At 39.9% G+C, this 16,684-nt stretch overlaps 1 pseudogene; it reads right to left on the bottom strand.

Moving 5' to 3' along the window:
* The window catches only part of LOC149147284 (DNA replication licensing factor MCM4-like), a 198,876-nt pseudogene that overhangs the window by 164,353 nt on the left and 17,839 nt on the right, over positions 1-16,684 (bottom strand).

Genomic DNA, 16,684 nt, shown 5'->3' with positions numbered 1-16,684 from the left:
ATTATATCGAATATCATTAAGTTTTGTATTGATATATCATTTGAAAGGGCCGATTGCGATTTGTGATAAGAAGTAAATGGAGCATTGAACAGGTGGATCTGATGGATTTATGCAATTGATTTAATTCTTTTTGAGTTCTGCGGTAAACCAAAAATTAGCATTAATTTCGTTGTATAAAGGGAAAATCATTGTTAAAACCAAATCCGAAGAAAAGGCAATTGCGCATGTCTTCTTTGTATTTTGGCCAATCAAAACGCTTGATATATACATAAGCCCAGTTTTTGCACAAGTCAAAGTCTAACGCAATTAATTATAGTTAAAGTGGATTAAGAATTATTAAAGCATCCATAGAGGAACTCAAAAGCCGATTAACAGAGCTGAAAAGCTAGCAGTTATCCTCATCTTCTAGTTCAGTTATTTCTTGTTATTATATGTTCTTTGAGGTGTCTTTTACCCTCTGTAAATTTTTGTAATAATTTTTACTTCTGATAGTTAGAGAAGCAATTAAGTAGTTTGATAGTTTCAGAGATCAGTAACTATTCCCAATGTATAAAAGAGGAAAACTACAAAAAAATGGTTTTTGTTGGAATTTTGGATAACCCAAAGACTAGGCCACTGTATTCCTGATATAATTGTTGATTTATGAAAGAATCAGAAGCTTCCGTGAATTGTTGGGTATAATTTTGTAACTTCTCTGTCATGTGTCATCTTATGTTTTCTTCTTTCAAGTATAGTAATGAAGCTGCAGGTCTTTATTTGGTTATGTAAATAAAGTTAAAATTCCTTAAAAGAACGCTCCTATAATTGAAGTTTTCACCTTCTTTTCTAAGTTATAGATAATAGTTTTTGTGTAACGCAGCATATTATCTTTAACTTCTCCAAGGGTCACAAATAGTAGTTTCTGTGCTAAGCAACATATTGTCTATGATTCAGTTCTCATTTTCATAATTCTTCTAAGTTACAGATAGTAGTTTCTATGAAAGACCAACATATTATCTTTAACTTTTCCAAGTGTCACAGATAATAGATTTTGTGTAAAGCAGCGTATTGTCTCTGACTTCTTCCTTCTTCATTTATCATTTATATTCAGTGAGTAAATGGCATTCTGAGATTTTCAAGTCACATATGTATTAATAGTTAAAAACCAAGTTTTCCAGGTCCTTCATTTGAGAACACAACATATAATCAAGTGACAATAATTACAATCATTAATGTCTTAAGCACAATTTCTACACAGCGAGGAAATTGGTTTCTTAAGGTACAACAGAAGGTTTGAGTAATAGCTCTCTAAATTTTTATTTCTGTGAAAATTGTTTAAATGGGAAGAAGAATCGGGTGAGTTTCCCCTCTAGTGGTAAGAGGGCGAAACAGATATTAGAGCTTGTGCATAGTGATGTGTTTGGACCTATGAAGGTTCTATCACTGGGTAAGTCTATGTACTATGTATCCTTTATAGATGACTTCTCAAGGAATACATGGATATATTTCCTTAAGAAGAAATCTAAAGTCTTTGATAGGTTTAAAGAATTTAAGGCTCTAGTGGAAAACCAGACCTAGAAGAAGATAAAGGTGCGGAGGACAGATAACGATGGAGAGTTTTGCACTAAGGAATTTGAAGAATTTTGTAAGAAGTGTGGTATAGCACGACAGAAGACTACTCCATACACACCTGAGTAAAATGGAGTTGCAGAAAGAATGAACAAGACATTGATGGAAAGGGCAAGAAGCATGCTCTTTGGTGCCGAGTTAGGACAAAAATTCTGGGAAGAGGTGGTGGATACAACATGTTACCTGGTCAACAGGTCACCTTCATCAACGTTGGAGGATAAGACTCCACAAGAGGTATGGACTGGTAATAAACCCTCTCTTTCCCATCTGAGGGTATTTGGATGTGATGCATATGTACATGTTCCAAAGGAGAAATGAACCAAGTTGGATAGTAAATCTAAAAAGTTCACCTTTATTGGGTATAAGGATGGTTTAAAGGGTTATAAGCTTTGGAACCCAGTAACAAGGAAGGTTGTGTACAACCAAGATGTGGTGTTCAGAGAGGTAAAATATGTTATTAAACATGAAGTCCAACCAAAGGAACCTGAGAAGATAGAGTTTGAGCTAAAGGAGGAAGAATCAGACTCTACAGCAGAGGAGGAATCAAAAGATGAAGAGCCACAAACTCCGAGTGTGAGAAGATCAGTTCGAGAAAGAAGGTAGCCAGAAAGGTATAGTCCATCTACTTTATATTCAAATTTTTCTTTATCTATTACTGATGATGATCCTAGAACTGTGAAGGAAGCAGTAGATTCATAGGATGACAAACTCTGGAAAGAGGCCATGGTTAATCAAATTACATCTTTGAACAAAAATGAGGCTTGGGATCTGGTGGAGTTGTCAGCTGGAAGGAAAACCATTGGCAACAAATGGGTGTTCAAGAAGAAGACAAATGCAGAAGGAAAGGTGGAGAAATACAAAGCTCGCTTGGTAGCAAAAGGTTATTCCCAGGAGCCAGGAATTGATTTTGGTGATATTTTTCTCATGTTGCCAAGGTAGCTTCTATTAGATTACTTTTATCTATTGCTGCTGCTTTTGATTTTGAGGTAGAACAAATGGATGTGAAGACAAGATTTCTTCACGAGGATTTGGAAGAGGAGATCTACGTGAAGCAACCTGAAGGCTTTGCAGTGAAGGGTAAGAAAGAACTGGTATGCAAGTTAAAGAAGTCTCTGTATGGGTTAAAACAGTCACCAAAGATGTGGTATCAGAAATTTGATACATTTATACAAGGACTTAGCTTCACCAGAAGCAAAGTAGATCACTATGTGTATTTTAAATGAATTGGTGACCGTGTTATTTATTTGGTCTTGTATGTGGATGATATGTTGTTGGTTGGAAATGAAAAAGAAATTATCCAGGATTTGAAGACCCATTTGTCCTCCAAATTCGACATGAAAGATCTTGGTGTTTCAAACTATATTTTGGGCATGGAAATTAAAATAGACTGGGCAAAGAGGAAGCTCTGGTTTAACCAGAGGAAGTAGGTTGAGACAATATTACAGAGGTTTAATATGCAGGATAGTAAACCAATGAAGGTTCCTATTCCTGTAGGTGTAATGGTATTTGTTGAACAGTGTCCCAAGACACAAGAAGAGGAAAAGGACATGTCTCGTGTTCAATATGCAAGTGTAGTCGGTAGCCTGATGTCTGCGATGGTCTGTACTAGACGAGACATTGCACATGCAGTGGGAGTATTGAATAAGTTTATGTCAAAACCAAGGAAGGAGCACTGGATAGCAGTGAAGCGGGTTTTCAGGTATTTTCATGGCACTCGTGATTATGGTTTGTGCTACCAAGGAAGACCAGGATTGGATAGAGTTTTGGATATCCATGGCTTTGTTGATGCAGACTGGGCTAGAGATCTGGATTAGAGAAGATCTACAGGTGGGCATGTGTTTAACCTACTTGGAGGTGTAGTTAGTTGGATGAGTATGAAACAATTTGTAGTGGCACTATCAACTATAGAGGAAAAATACATGGCAGCCACTCATGCAAGCAAGGAAGCATTTTGGTTGCAGATATTGTGTTCAAGTATGGGGTTAGTATAGGGTGCTATAAGGATACACTATGATAGCCAAAGTGCAATTTTCTTGGCAAAGAACCCCGCATATCATTCAAAGACAAAGCACATTAATGTTTAGTATCACTTTGTGAGGGATATGATAGAAGACACAAAGGTGTTGCTGGTAAAGGTGGACACTTTGAAGAATACTGCAGATGCATTGACAAAATCTGGGAGCTCTGACAAGTTCTCTTGGTGTAGAGAAAAAATGGGCATTGCAAGGCTGGATAAGTGACTAAGCTCTCTTGTGGTCCCCTGTGGAAAGAAAACAACAAGTGGGAGAATCAGATCCATTTCCTTTACAAGCCTAGGTTGAACGGGCATGGTTGGCTGCCGCTAATAGACAGTCATTCCAGGCTGACCTAAAGACAACAACATATCGATATATGGTTCCCCCCCAGAAAATGGAGGATAAGGAGAATGTGCATATTGTTATCCGTATGGGGGTAGTCCAATGTAAAGAGGATACATAGGATGGTAACCAGATGAACCAGCTTGATATGAACTTGATGGGTCCACCTGTTTGGTATTTGTTAATGAAGAACCAGATGAAATTCTAGTAGAGGACATTGGTGAAGACCAAGGGCTAGAAGTAACACTTGAGTGGGTTCCTGATAAAGATTGGTAACCCATGTGTTGTAGTAAACATCAAAGAGGTTGCGACAGAAGATTCTTTCATAGCCGTAACAGATGGTATGGTCTGGGATGTTGACTTTTCCATAGTCAAATGTCTAAACAAGTTTCCTAACGAATCAACAGGTGTTTGAAAGTAATCAAGATCAAAAGGAGAAGTGAAATGAGGAGTATGAGGATATAAATAAAGTCCAGCTCCAAAATGGAATGGAGTTCAGGGTGATTCTACCTCGGATTCCTCTTCTATTGAAATCAAACCAGGTGGAAGAATTTCACCATCTGGTCCGTAATAGATTTTTGTTATTTGTTTCTAAGGTAAAGAGGAAGTCTCGACAGTTATGGATGTCTAAGGATGTACCGATCAATATTATTCCGGTAAGGTAACAACTTCTGATTCTTCAACCTCAAGATCCAAATATTCTGGTAAAAGAACAAGTTTAGGTTGGGCTTCGTGAAAACTTCTAGTTCAGAAGTAACTTCTGATTGAACAATGATGGGTTCAGGATCCACTTCTAGTTGAACAGATTCAGGTTCAGAAGTAATTTCTTGTTGAACAACTTTGGATTGAGAATCAAATTGTTGTTGAACAACTTGAGTTACCATTTCTCTAGATTCAGTTCTAGTTTCCTCAAGTAATTGTGGAGATTCCACTTCAGTAATAGATGTACCAGTAATCGTATGAGTAGCTCAGGTCACAGTACTTACTGGTCTAGGTGTTTCTTGTAATTCAGATGAAGAACCAGAGGCTTATGAAGTATTGGATCTAGTCAAACAAGACTACTTCAACTAGATAAGTGTAGCCTCAAGTGGTAAAAGTGATTTACTCGCTGCTCTCCACGAACGATGGGGTAAGGGTTGATTTTCCTCCACGATTTCTAATTGATTTTATTACAAATAAACAAAAAGGGGTAAGCTAGGCAAAATGGTTTACCAAGAAACTATGAACTGCAGAATACCTCCTGGCAAACCAAGAAGTACGGGCAGAAAATATCCCCGAATGTTGTTTTCGGTGTATCATAATGTACAAGGTGGCTGACTCAGTTACTTAAGGATGGATAGCAACCTAGTGTTGTTCTCCCTTATATACCTGAAAGTACATGGAGGCCCAATCCATATTAGCATTGTCTAATGTGAAACCGCACAGTGAGAGCATTCCCATATACTTTACGTATTGTAACATTGCCCTATATTCCCAGCGGTACGTGGAAGAGCTATGATATACTCACGTACGTGGAATGAGGTATCACACTCAGAATTTATCGCAAACAAGTTAGTGACAGCTGCTATGTTTTACGACCCCAGAACAAGTCTCTAGCCTAGAACCTCTAAATGTTTTGCATTAGGTGACAATGCTCCATTAGGTTTATTGATGTTAATTTTAAGTTGATCTTGATTAAGAATTTGCCTTTCAAGGTTCACCAGATGATGTATTTTCAATTCCTAGAATGCAACTAATATGATAAGCATCCTTTTCATTCAATTTTGACAATGAAAACCTTAGCTAGTAGGGATAGAGCAATCAGATTCTTGTAATCAAAGAACAAAGAACACATCTAATGCAATTTCCCTAAACTATTCCTATGAGCACACACAAACTCTTTTAATGCACAATGCAAGTTTTTCTTTTCAATTCCCTTAATGTTTTTATGAACAAAAGGAAACTAATGCACATACAATCAATCAATCTTTTTGCAAGAATGAAGACTTTACGACAGTTCCGTTTCGAAAGAAAAGAAGACTTTTACGACACTTTCTTTTGAACAAAGATTAATTGACTATAAACTAACTTTAACAATGAATTTATAGTGATAAAGAAATCATTTAAGAAACACTAAACAATCAAAGACAAAGTAGGGCTAGCAAAGGAAACACAAATTGATTTTAGAGACACAAGCATCATTAACCTTTCTAAAAGCATAAACAGAAGGAAATTTGGCAAAAAATCAACTCAAAGGAGGGATTTTTGTCCTAAGGAGGATCAATGTAGCCTTGAATGGGAGACAATGTGCTTCAGAGCACTGTCCTCAAGCCAAGGGTCCTCTGTAGCACTCTGTCTCTAGAAGAAACCTTCACTAGTGCCAGAGAGGCCATCCTAGGGGCTTACAAGCACAATTTTCACCAAAAAACACTCCAAATGGCTAAAAGAAGATTAATGGAAGCAATTAAGGTCTACTAGAGTGTACTAGGATGAAGGTAAACTACTTAGAATGATGATCTTTTCCCAGCAGAGTCACCAATTTGTTATGAGGAATTTTGCATCTATGGACAAATACTAACTCCATAGGTAGGTAGCTATACCTAGAACAACAGATTTAAAGGGCTTATCCTTTTTCTATAGATGATAAATAAGACAAAGGGAATTAAAGGATCTACTTGTTCTTTCACTTTCCTTCTGTCTCCTTTGTATGACTCCAGTCGCTCCTTATTGAACTTAACTCGCTCAAAAAATACCTGCAAGCATAAATAGAATACGGAGAACTAATCAAAGCAAGAGACCTATCGACTATAAGTAAATGGAATCAGATACACTCACATATATAAACATCATATATCAAGATAAGCATATGGAAAAAGGTGTAAACAACTTTAATAAGTACAAGGAAGAATTACAACCATGAAGTCCGATCCATTGTCACTCTTCCAGCTTGGGTTCCAACCAACATCACATCAATAGCATAGCACTCTGGCAACATAAAAACACTTGCTTATAATCTCAATCTTCACACCAACAATATCTCCTTACAAATTCTCAAATTCCAACCCCTGATCACTTAGATGAGTGCTCAATTTATAGGAAAATGGAGGAGGTTTGGTAATAAATGAGGTTATTTAATGGCCTTCCAAACTTAGAGTTAGTTTCCATGGAGGAAGGGATGAGAGGATAGGAGGTTACTTAACTCATTCCCTATCCAATTTATAGCTCATAGGAGATGATAAGTGTGGGAATATTCTAGATGGATCTAAAAGAAGAATATTCCTAGAACCCTATGTGAATTTCACTCAATCTCACACAATGTAGGTCAAAGTGGGCCCAGGTGCTCTATAGAGCACCCTGACATGGGCCTACCTACACTGAAGTGCACTTACCACTATCCAAGGCTGTGCTGGTCCCTCAAGGAGGCTTTTTTGGAGTGATTCAGGCCAAGAAACTCTGAGGGAAGGAGGCATTCAAATTGGTGACTTGTCTAGGGCATGTAGCAATTAAATTAGGGTTTGATGAGCCCTAATGGTACTGATCTGAATGATGTGAGTGATGTGCCCAAATGGATCTATAACAGGTGGGTTGCCTTGGTATGAGAGCAACTTGAGTGAGGGAGATTTGAGGAGGTGAAATGCATGAATGCATGGGAACAATGTTTTATTTCCTCTTGTGGTGATTTTGGGTGAGGTGGTGTGCTGGCAGCAAAGGTACGTTGCCATTTTTGGATCATTGGTCCCCACTACCACCTCATCATTCCCCACTCCTTGTAATGAGCTCCCACCTTATAGATCCATAGTTTAACCACTTTTTGTCCTACTCCTCTGTCTTTGAGTTGACTGTAGCCATGTGTGAGAGGACACCTAGTTGTGCATGTGCTGACTGAATGAAGGTGTCCAAGTTAACTGGTCAGCTTTTCACTTATAAACCAACTATCTCGTAACCCTTACAATTTTTTACTACATGATGCATATGCAAGAGTGAGCAGGATACTTACCTGTGGTTTCAATGCCATGCTACAGTTGTCGAAGACCAGAGGTGTTGTGTATATTTGTTGCATGCCATTCTTCTTCCTCCTCTTGTTGTTTTCTAATGGATTCTTTGTTTTTATAGGTACCTGTGGTTGAAGATCTGATGCTACTACTTTGGAGCTCCTTGATAATCATGGTGAAGACTTGTTGCTAGTGTGATTGGTATTCTGTGGGATAGGCTGCTACAAGATTTCCTACAGGATGTCCTGTAGTTGCTTCTCCCTCGGAACTCTTTAATAATTTTTCTTGTTGGGGCTATGAGGATGGTGACATGGATGGAAATAAGGAGTAGGGGTGTGGAGAACAAAAAATACTCAGGTGATGCTCTTTACTCCTCTCTGTTTCCCTTTTTTTTAAAGACTGGATAAAAACTCTTGAAACTGATTTTTTTTTTAATGGTGAGTGCAAGGATGATGATGGTGGACAAGGTGAGGTGCTAGATCATGAATAGGGTGAATTTTAGGGACCTAACACGTCCATCATTTTCCTTCAGATTGCTTCTGTAGAATTTGTGGGTCACTGTAATTCCTATAGGATCATCTTGTAGGTTTTCAAGGGATCCTATAGGAATATAGGGGATCTTGTAGAAAACAAAATCTTTGTATAAACTGAAGCAATGGAGTGGAAAAATGAAAAAAATGATGGAGGGCATGGGAATGAGAAAAAAATAAATATGTGAGTGGCAGGGGTCCCCTTGGGATCCTGTTTTTCTCCTTGACTATCCTTCTTGCCCACCTGCAAATGAAAGAAAGAGAGAGAGAGAGAGAGAGAGAGAGAGAGAGAGAGAGAGAGAGAGAGAGAGAGAGAGAGAAAGAGATATTGAGAAACAACTAGGATTCCTCAGAGAGGTTTTCACCCTAGCTGTTTACGTGGGGCGCCTAAAGAAAGGTTTTCACCCAGGGATCTTCTTATTCTCTTTTTCTTTTTGTTTTTTTTCACCTTTTTTTTGTCATCACTGAGCCGCCTCAAGAGGTTTTCAACCCAATGATGGGACTCAAGTGCCTCATGGAGGTTTTCACCTGAGTCCTTATTCTTTTTTCTTTTTCTCAGTGATTTGATGAGGGAGGAGCTGGAACTTGCTCCACTATCATCACTATTTTATTGATATCATCAATGAACTCTTGTTTTGATAAAGGTCTCTTGTAATTTTTCAATCGGTGTCCATTAACAAGCAAAGGAATTGCTTGTTCATCTATGGTTATGATTTTCACTGAGCCATTATCATGGCATCTTTCCACAACATAAGGTCCACGCCATCTTGTCCTTAACTTTCCCTTGAAGTCTTTATACCTAGAATCATATAACAATGCCCAATCGCCTTCCTCTACTTGCCCATTAGCTTGTGCATGATAGGGAATGGAGGTTATATGCTTGATGTTGTGATGGCTAAGCAAGTCTTCAATCATGTTGGAGGTAAACTGGCTACCTTGGTCTGTGACCAGCTCTATAGGGTACCCAAATTTGTAGAATAAATTCTCCCTTAGTAACTCAACCAAATTCACTTCTATTGTTGCCTTAATTGCCTTGGTTTCATCGCACTTAGTCAAATAATCAGTGCACACAATAATGCATTGTTTTTGCTTTGAAGGAGGGTCAATAGGCCCAATGAATTCCATGCGCCACTTGTTAAATGGCTCGAAAATCATTTTAGGTTGTAGAGGCATTTCATCTCTTGGAGTAGGCCTTCCCATCCTGGCACCGATCACACTGACTAGTGTATTTTTGTAAATCCTGATGAAGAGTGGGCCAAAAATAGCCTGCTTGTAACACTTTGAATGTTGTTCGCTTTCCTGCAAAGTGACCTCGACAAGGCCAATCATGATAGGTTAGAAGGATGTCAAAGACTTCCTCCTCCCTGACACACCTTCTCAAGATTTGATCTGGGCCAAGTTTGAAAAGATTTCCCCCAATCCAAGTGAAGGGGGCGCTTTTCCTGACTATCTTGCTCTTTTCTTTGGAGGACAAGTTTGGTGGGAATTGTGATGATACCAAATAGTTTTCTATATCAACAAACCATGGAGAGAGAACTGAAATAGAAAATAAGTGCTCATCTGGTAACTGGTCATCCACCATTCCTTCTTCACCTATAGGGAAATTTACCCTAGATAAAAAGTCGGCAACAACATTTTCCTTACTGGGATTATCAACAATGGTTAGATCAAATTGCTGTAATAAAAGTAACCATCTTATAATTTGAGCATTCACATCTAGTTTTTTCATTAAATATTTGATTGTAGCATGGTCAATATGCACAAATGTTTGATAGGTTATAATGCAATGCCTACATTTGTTTAATGAATGTACAACAACCAGGAGTTTCTTTTCGGTCACTATATAATTTAGTTCAGCCTTTGATAAGTTCTTACTGATAAAATAGATAGCATAAGGCAATTTTTCATCTATCTGACCTAAGGATGCTCCTATGGCTTTGTGTGAGGCATCAATATGAATATGAAAGGGGGGGACCCCATTTGGGCCTTGAAGAATTGGTGCAGTGGTTAACTTATCCTTTAGGATGTCTAAGGCCTCTTGATAGCTTTTTGACCATATTAACTCAGAATCTTTGGCCAACAAACAAAATAAAGGAGATCCCAACTTGCTAAAGTCCTTTATGAACCTTCGGTAGTATCCATATAACCCTAGGAAACTTTTGACATCTCTCTGCTTTTGAGGAGGTGGGACCCTTTGGATGATATCTATTTTCTTTGGGTCCACCTGCAGTCCTTGCTGAGATATTGAATGACCTAGCATGCTCCATGCAGTCATTAAGAATTCACATTTTTCAAGACTGAGAGAAATGTTCATTTCAATGCATTTGAGCAGTACTTTGCCTAGGTTAGATAGGGTTTCTTGAAAATCACAACCATAAGGTGTAAAATCATCCATATAAATATCCATTGCATCATGGACCAATTCAGTGAAAATACTCAAGACTTCTCTTTGGAAAGTGGCATGAGCATTGCATGGGACAAAAGGAAGGACCTAATAGGGAAAAGTACCCCAAGGATAGGTGAATGTGGTCTTATCCTGGTCTTCTGGGCATATCTGGATTTGGTTATACCCACTGAATCCATCTAGGAAAGAGAAACACCTTTTCCCTGCCAGACCATCTAGCACTTGGTCAATGAAGGGTAGAGGAAAATGATCCTTCTTTATCTCTTTTCTCAACTCCCTGTAATCGACACAAATCATCCACTTACCATTTTTCTTGGGAACTAACACAAAAGGAGAGACCCACTCACTATCAGAGATAGGGTAAATGAATCCTGCATCTAGCAGATTTTGATGTTCTTCTCTGACTATATCTTTATGAGCTGGATTCATCCTCCTTTGTAGTTTTCAGACCGACTTGCAACCTTCTTTGATGTATATGTGGTGAGTACACACTGAGGGGTGTACTCCCTTCATTTCCTTGTAACTCCAAGCAAAGGCTTCTAAATTTTCCTTTAACATGTTGCATAGCTTCTCCTCTTTGTGGTTTTGACACAAAGTGGGTTGAAATCAGCCAAGCATAAGTCAATTGGATGATTGTTATGGGTTTCCTTTACTTCTTCTTCTAAGGGTAATGAACCAGGAGTTGGACTTTGGAGCAAGTGTTCAATCAAGTCATCCTCATCATGTTGTCCTCCTCTTATGGTTGCTTCCAAAGCATAAAGTTGGGTGGAATAAACTTCAACTTCTTCCTCCTCCTCTGTTGGGTGTGGGATCCCCCAAGGCAAGTTTTGGGGCTTAAAGCCCAAGTTTTGACTATGTCTGATGTAAATACTCCGTGATTTGTGGGCACGGAGCGTGAAGATGGTAAAGAGTTAGAGATTTGTCCGCCCTCATTTTTGTAATGTAATGTCAATTTGAGAGATCTACCCATGGTCCATAGACCATGGGATTATATAAATAGAGCTAGGCTCTAAGTGTAAAGAAGAGATAATAGAGGAATCAATCAATGGAAGATCTAATAATGAAGCTTTGAGTTTAAGTGTAGAGTCGTGTCTTTGGGTCGTAGAGTAGGAGAAGGCTCTAGAGCTGAGTGCGCAGAGGCCTAGTAGTCCACAGCTGAGTGCGTAGGGTAGGTTGAGTCTATAATTGATTGAACCATTAATAAAGAGAAGTTTTACAATATTTATGTGTGTCATTTCCTGTTTTATGCATTGAAGTATATTGGGTATGAATTGCAAGTTTACTGTTTATTTTCTTCGCAAACTTATATGAATGTACTGAATAAGTGAATATAATATAAGGTATCTGTTTACGTGAAGATAACTGACTGTTATAAGAAGATAAGTAAGATTTGTGGTGTGACTTGGGGAAATAGCACAGATCGCTGCTATAACAGTGTGAAAGCCCCACAGCGGCTGGTTAGGGTTGCACGAAGATGAATATAACAAGGGTGCGAAGGCCTCGCGGGCCAGGAAAGTGCGCAAAGTAACCTATGTGAAGGTATTCACAGTTGGACTAAATCAACCCCTTAGACATCTCAAGGGTGCGGAAACCTGGTTCCAGCATCCCCCCATACTGCCTCGGGTAAGACCTTAGTTCACACTCTACAGACTGTTGCCGAGAGGGCTACTAGTACAATGATTTGTTTGGCTAATTAACTCCGAACTTGGGTCAGGCCCCAACAAGCCAAAAAATGGTTCTGTTGTCGAGACCAGAATCTGCATAAAGATGTTTGATGTCGTATCATTGGAATCCAACTAAGAAATGAATTGAAGGTTGGTTGGACAAGAGAATTCACAAGTTCGCATTGCAGGAGAACAAGAATCCATGACTATCAAAAGAAGAGTGGTTAGACTCCTACCTGTACACAGAGATCCACGAAATTTTCTTCGCATCTTTCCCTACTGAGCTGTACGAGTGGATCGCGAAGCTAGAAGATAGCCAAGGAAGGTGCATGCTCGATGGTCCTATTGTGTGGACCCCAGAGTTGGTGTGCAGATTGGAAGCATCGGAGGATAAGATCACGTGCGATGTTGATCACTGGCTTGATCGGATTATAGGAGGATTCATTATTGAGTTCGCAGTAGACACTACGTTAAGCTACAATGAGGTCGAGCAACGATTTCTCAAAGGACCGGGAGGTAAGTGCATTAAGTCTTTGAACACTTGGATTAAAATGCTACTATGTGAAAAGAGGATTATGCGAATGCATTGATGTTCGGGGTTATGTGAAGTCGGAGAATTTACAAAAATGAAGGTAGTGCAGAATTAGAAACTAGCCCCTTGATTTCACCTCCGTGAGGGGATGAGGAAGAGCTCACAAAGGTCTCACCAAGAAGTGTGATCAATTTTATAAGGCAAAGGATTCCATGCATACCACCCCCACCCACACCACCACTAACTTCACTGCCTTCACCCCCATATTCGCTCGTACCATCTCTACCACCACCACGAGTCAATATGGCAAGCACAATAAAGTTGCCAGTGTTTAAGGGAGTAGGAAATGAAGATCCAGACCAGTTTTGGTTCGTGATAAGGGTTGTGTTGGAAGCGCAAGGAATTACAAATGATAACATAAAGAAAGAAATGTTGGTCAGCACTCTGTAGGATCATGCGCTGACCTAGTATATTAAGCATTCTAATGACAATCCGAATGTGGGGATAGCGGATATCCAAATTGCATTGAATAGAGAATTTAGCATGATGAAGTCAGAGGTGCAGTCGATCATTGGGTTCAAGGAGATCATAGTGCTACTAGGTGAGACTCCATGGGAGTTAGATTAGAGACTAAAGTGCACAATTCGTGAAGCTAATATGACTTTGATGAATGGACAACACCACGAATGGTTTGTAGCATCGCTAACGCCACATTTGAGGAATGCGTTGTTGCAACAGAGTTTAACAACACAGGTAGAGGCCTTGGAGATTGTTATGAGGCTGCATGAGACCTCAATACAGGATCCTAACATGGGAGTTTAGCAGATCCATGTGCAGTTGAAAAACTTATGCCTTGAGATGCAGAGTCTGAAACAGGACAAGACAGCTCGCCCAGAAGTGCGTGAAGAGGTATGGTGTGTTAAATGTAAGGGTCAAGGTCATGGCAAGGAACACTTCCCAGTGTTTGCAAATCACCTCACGGGAGGAGGACCGATGTTGTTAAGACCAGAGGCACAAGTAGGACCTAGTGCAGTGCCTGCTTTGTGGTGTGCGATTTGAAAAATAGGAGGAAAGCATGCTACGAACAACTTCCATTTGTTGCAGAAGTACATGCAGAATTCACAACAGTTGTTTTGTAGTTTTTGTAGATCAATGGGACATGATGAGCATACTTGTAGAAGCTATGAACTGATGATGGATAGGACTCCCACCTATAGAGTTCAAGCTGAAATGCAACCGCTTGACTAGAACACAAGAGTGGCGCGAACTAGATTTCAGGGGCGCGGACAAGGCCGAGGTGGAGGAGGACCTGGAAGAGGTCACAGATAGCTAATATGTTACAATTACAGGGGGCCAGGACATTATGCCCATGATTGTATGAATCCAACACATCCATCATGTCTGTATTGTACCTTGTTTGATCATGAGATGGAGGATTGTCCCACACTGATAGCTAGGCTACGTGACAAGGGAGCGCTCCAACCTCCCCCGACTTAGAACCTGCAGATGATGAGGTCTGAGCTGCGTGAGGAAGACCCCAATGTGAACATTGTGCTCTGAAGTGGAATTACGACAGGAGATGAAGAAGGAAAACAACTTGAAGATAGTACTTGGGTTCGCAAGGCTCTGATGAAAGAACCTGAGTTTGATTTGGAGCGTGCTAAGGAAACCATCATGGAATCTAGGAAGAGCTTCGCTGATGCCTCCACTTCAGGAAGAAGAGACAAACCGGAGCCAAAAATGGACCCATTGATGCTAATGACATTCCTAAAAACATGAAGGAAGCTACTTCGCGATAGTAAGGCTATAAAGGGATTGTAGGAACTCATTAATAGATGTGCTGAGATAGCGTCACAAGAACTCCATGTAGTCCAGAAGATTAGAAAGCATCCGACGAGGACAAGAAAGGAAATGAAGTTGACCATGCAGATTGGAGAGTATGAGATGGACCAAGTAATTCTGGACCTAGGTTTGGACGTGAGCATTCTGCCAAATCAGAAATGGGAGTGCATGGAAAGGCCTATGTTGCAATGGTATCCTATCTAGCTACGAATGGCGAACCAAAAAAAGATAATACCCATGGGGATATTGTAGGGAATCACCGTGGATATTGAAGGAGCAAGCGCGTTAGTAAACTTTGAAGAGATAGAGATTGTTGATGACAACAATCCCTACCCTGCACTATTAGGAATTGATTGGGCCACTGAGATGAACGGGGTTATAAATATGAAGAAGCGCAAGATGATTTTTGAGAAAAATCCTCTATGCATAGTTGTATCTTTGGACCCTGCTGAGGGATCGTGCTACACTAAGCCAATGCACAACTATGAAAGTGATGATGATTTAGACTGCATCTACAAGATAACCACGCGAAAGCAAGACTAGGTAAATCCCACCACGGATGGACGAATCTCATGGGAGCATGAAAGCTCCTGTACATCTGATTTGGATGAAGAGATAGAACGATGGCAGAACTGGTTACATGAGGTAACCATGCTAAACTACAACATGATGAAAAGATTGCTACATTTCGTATCAATGAAAGTAAGGGATCTGCCTATGTATGATGGGTTAAGTGAGGTAGATGCTTTCTTGAACAGATTTGAAAGGGAGGTGCCATAGCAACAACGTTTTGAGTCTCTGAAATGGGTACTATGCACTATGACCTCGAGGTGGTGGGGTACGCACCAAGGAAGCTTTGAGGACTGGCGCAAATGTAGGAGAATGATGTGCATGCGTTTTGGGAAGCTTCAGATGGGGCTAACAGATAAATATAATGTACACTATGGTCCATGCGCACATCTTTCCAGGTGCGTAAAGGCATATGTTAAACAACCTGTAGGGATGCATATGGACTTCGCATTGGGAATCACAGATAATAAGAATGTGCTGGGGAGGCAATTGCATGAATGGTCCCTTGAGTTGGAATGACAGAGGGTGAAAAAGACAAGTGCGCAAAAGGTTACCCACGCAGAAGCATTTAACGAAGTGTGTGAAGCACTGAACAGGGTATATAATGCATAGCAAAGTGATTGGGACCTGCGCGTACCATCATTTTTGTGGGATTATAGGACAACATACAAGAAACTGACAGGACAGACGCCTTCTAGGCTAACCTATAGAGTAAATGTTGTAGTCCCAATAAGGTATGTTATGCCTAGTTCATGTATAGTAGCACCGGTGGATATGATAGTTCGCAGAGCCTAGGAAGAAGGGATCACACAGCTGAATGAATAAGAACATTTGGGACCTGAGGAAGAAATTCGATAGGCTGATATTAGGCTCCAAGAACTCATGAAAGAAAGAGTGCGGTTAAGGGAGAAAAGTGCTCTGGTGGAAGAGGACATCAAGAAGCTTGAGGAAGAAATAAAGAAGGATTTTTTCGATAAGAAAACTATGGTACTAAAATAGGGTGCATACAATTATGTTGACAAATTTGGGGACTACCACCGAGAGTTGATCAACTTGATGCCTTGGATTGGACCATATATTACTAAAGGGATCAACCATGGTGGCACAATGCAGATGGTACAGTGCACGATGCGGACTGTAAAAGTTGGATTTTTTCTAGGGAAAGTGATGGATGACCAGTTGAAACCCTATATAGGTGCTAAGCCC

This window comes from Pinus tabuliformis, chromosome 9 (genome assembly GCF_031772625.1).
Source record: "Pinus tabuliformis cultivar Carrire ecotype Pingquan chromosome 9, CPIR1, whole genome shotgun sequence".
NCBI classification, from domain to species: domain Eukaryota; kingdom Viridiplantae; phylum Streptophyta; class Pinopsida; order Pinales; family Pinaceae; genus Pinus; species Pinus tabuliformis.
Note: the sequence above shows the minus strand (reverse complement) of the source record. Positions and strands in the feature narration are given on the sequence as shown.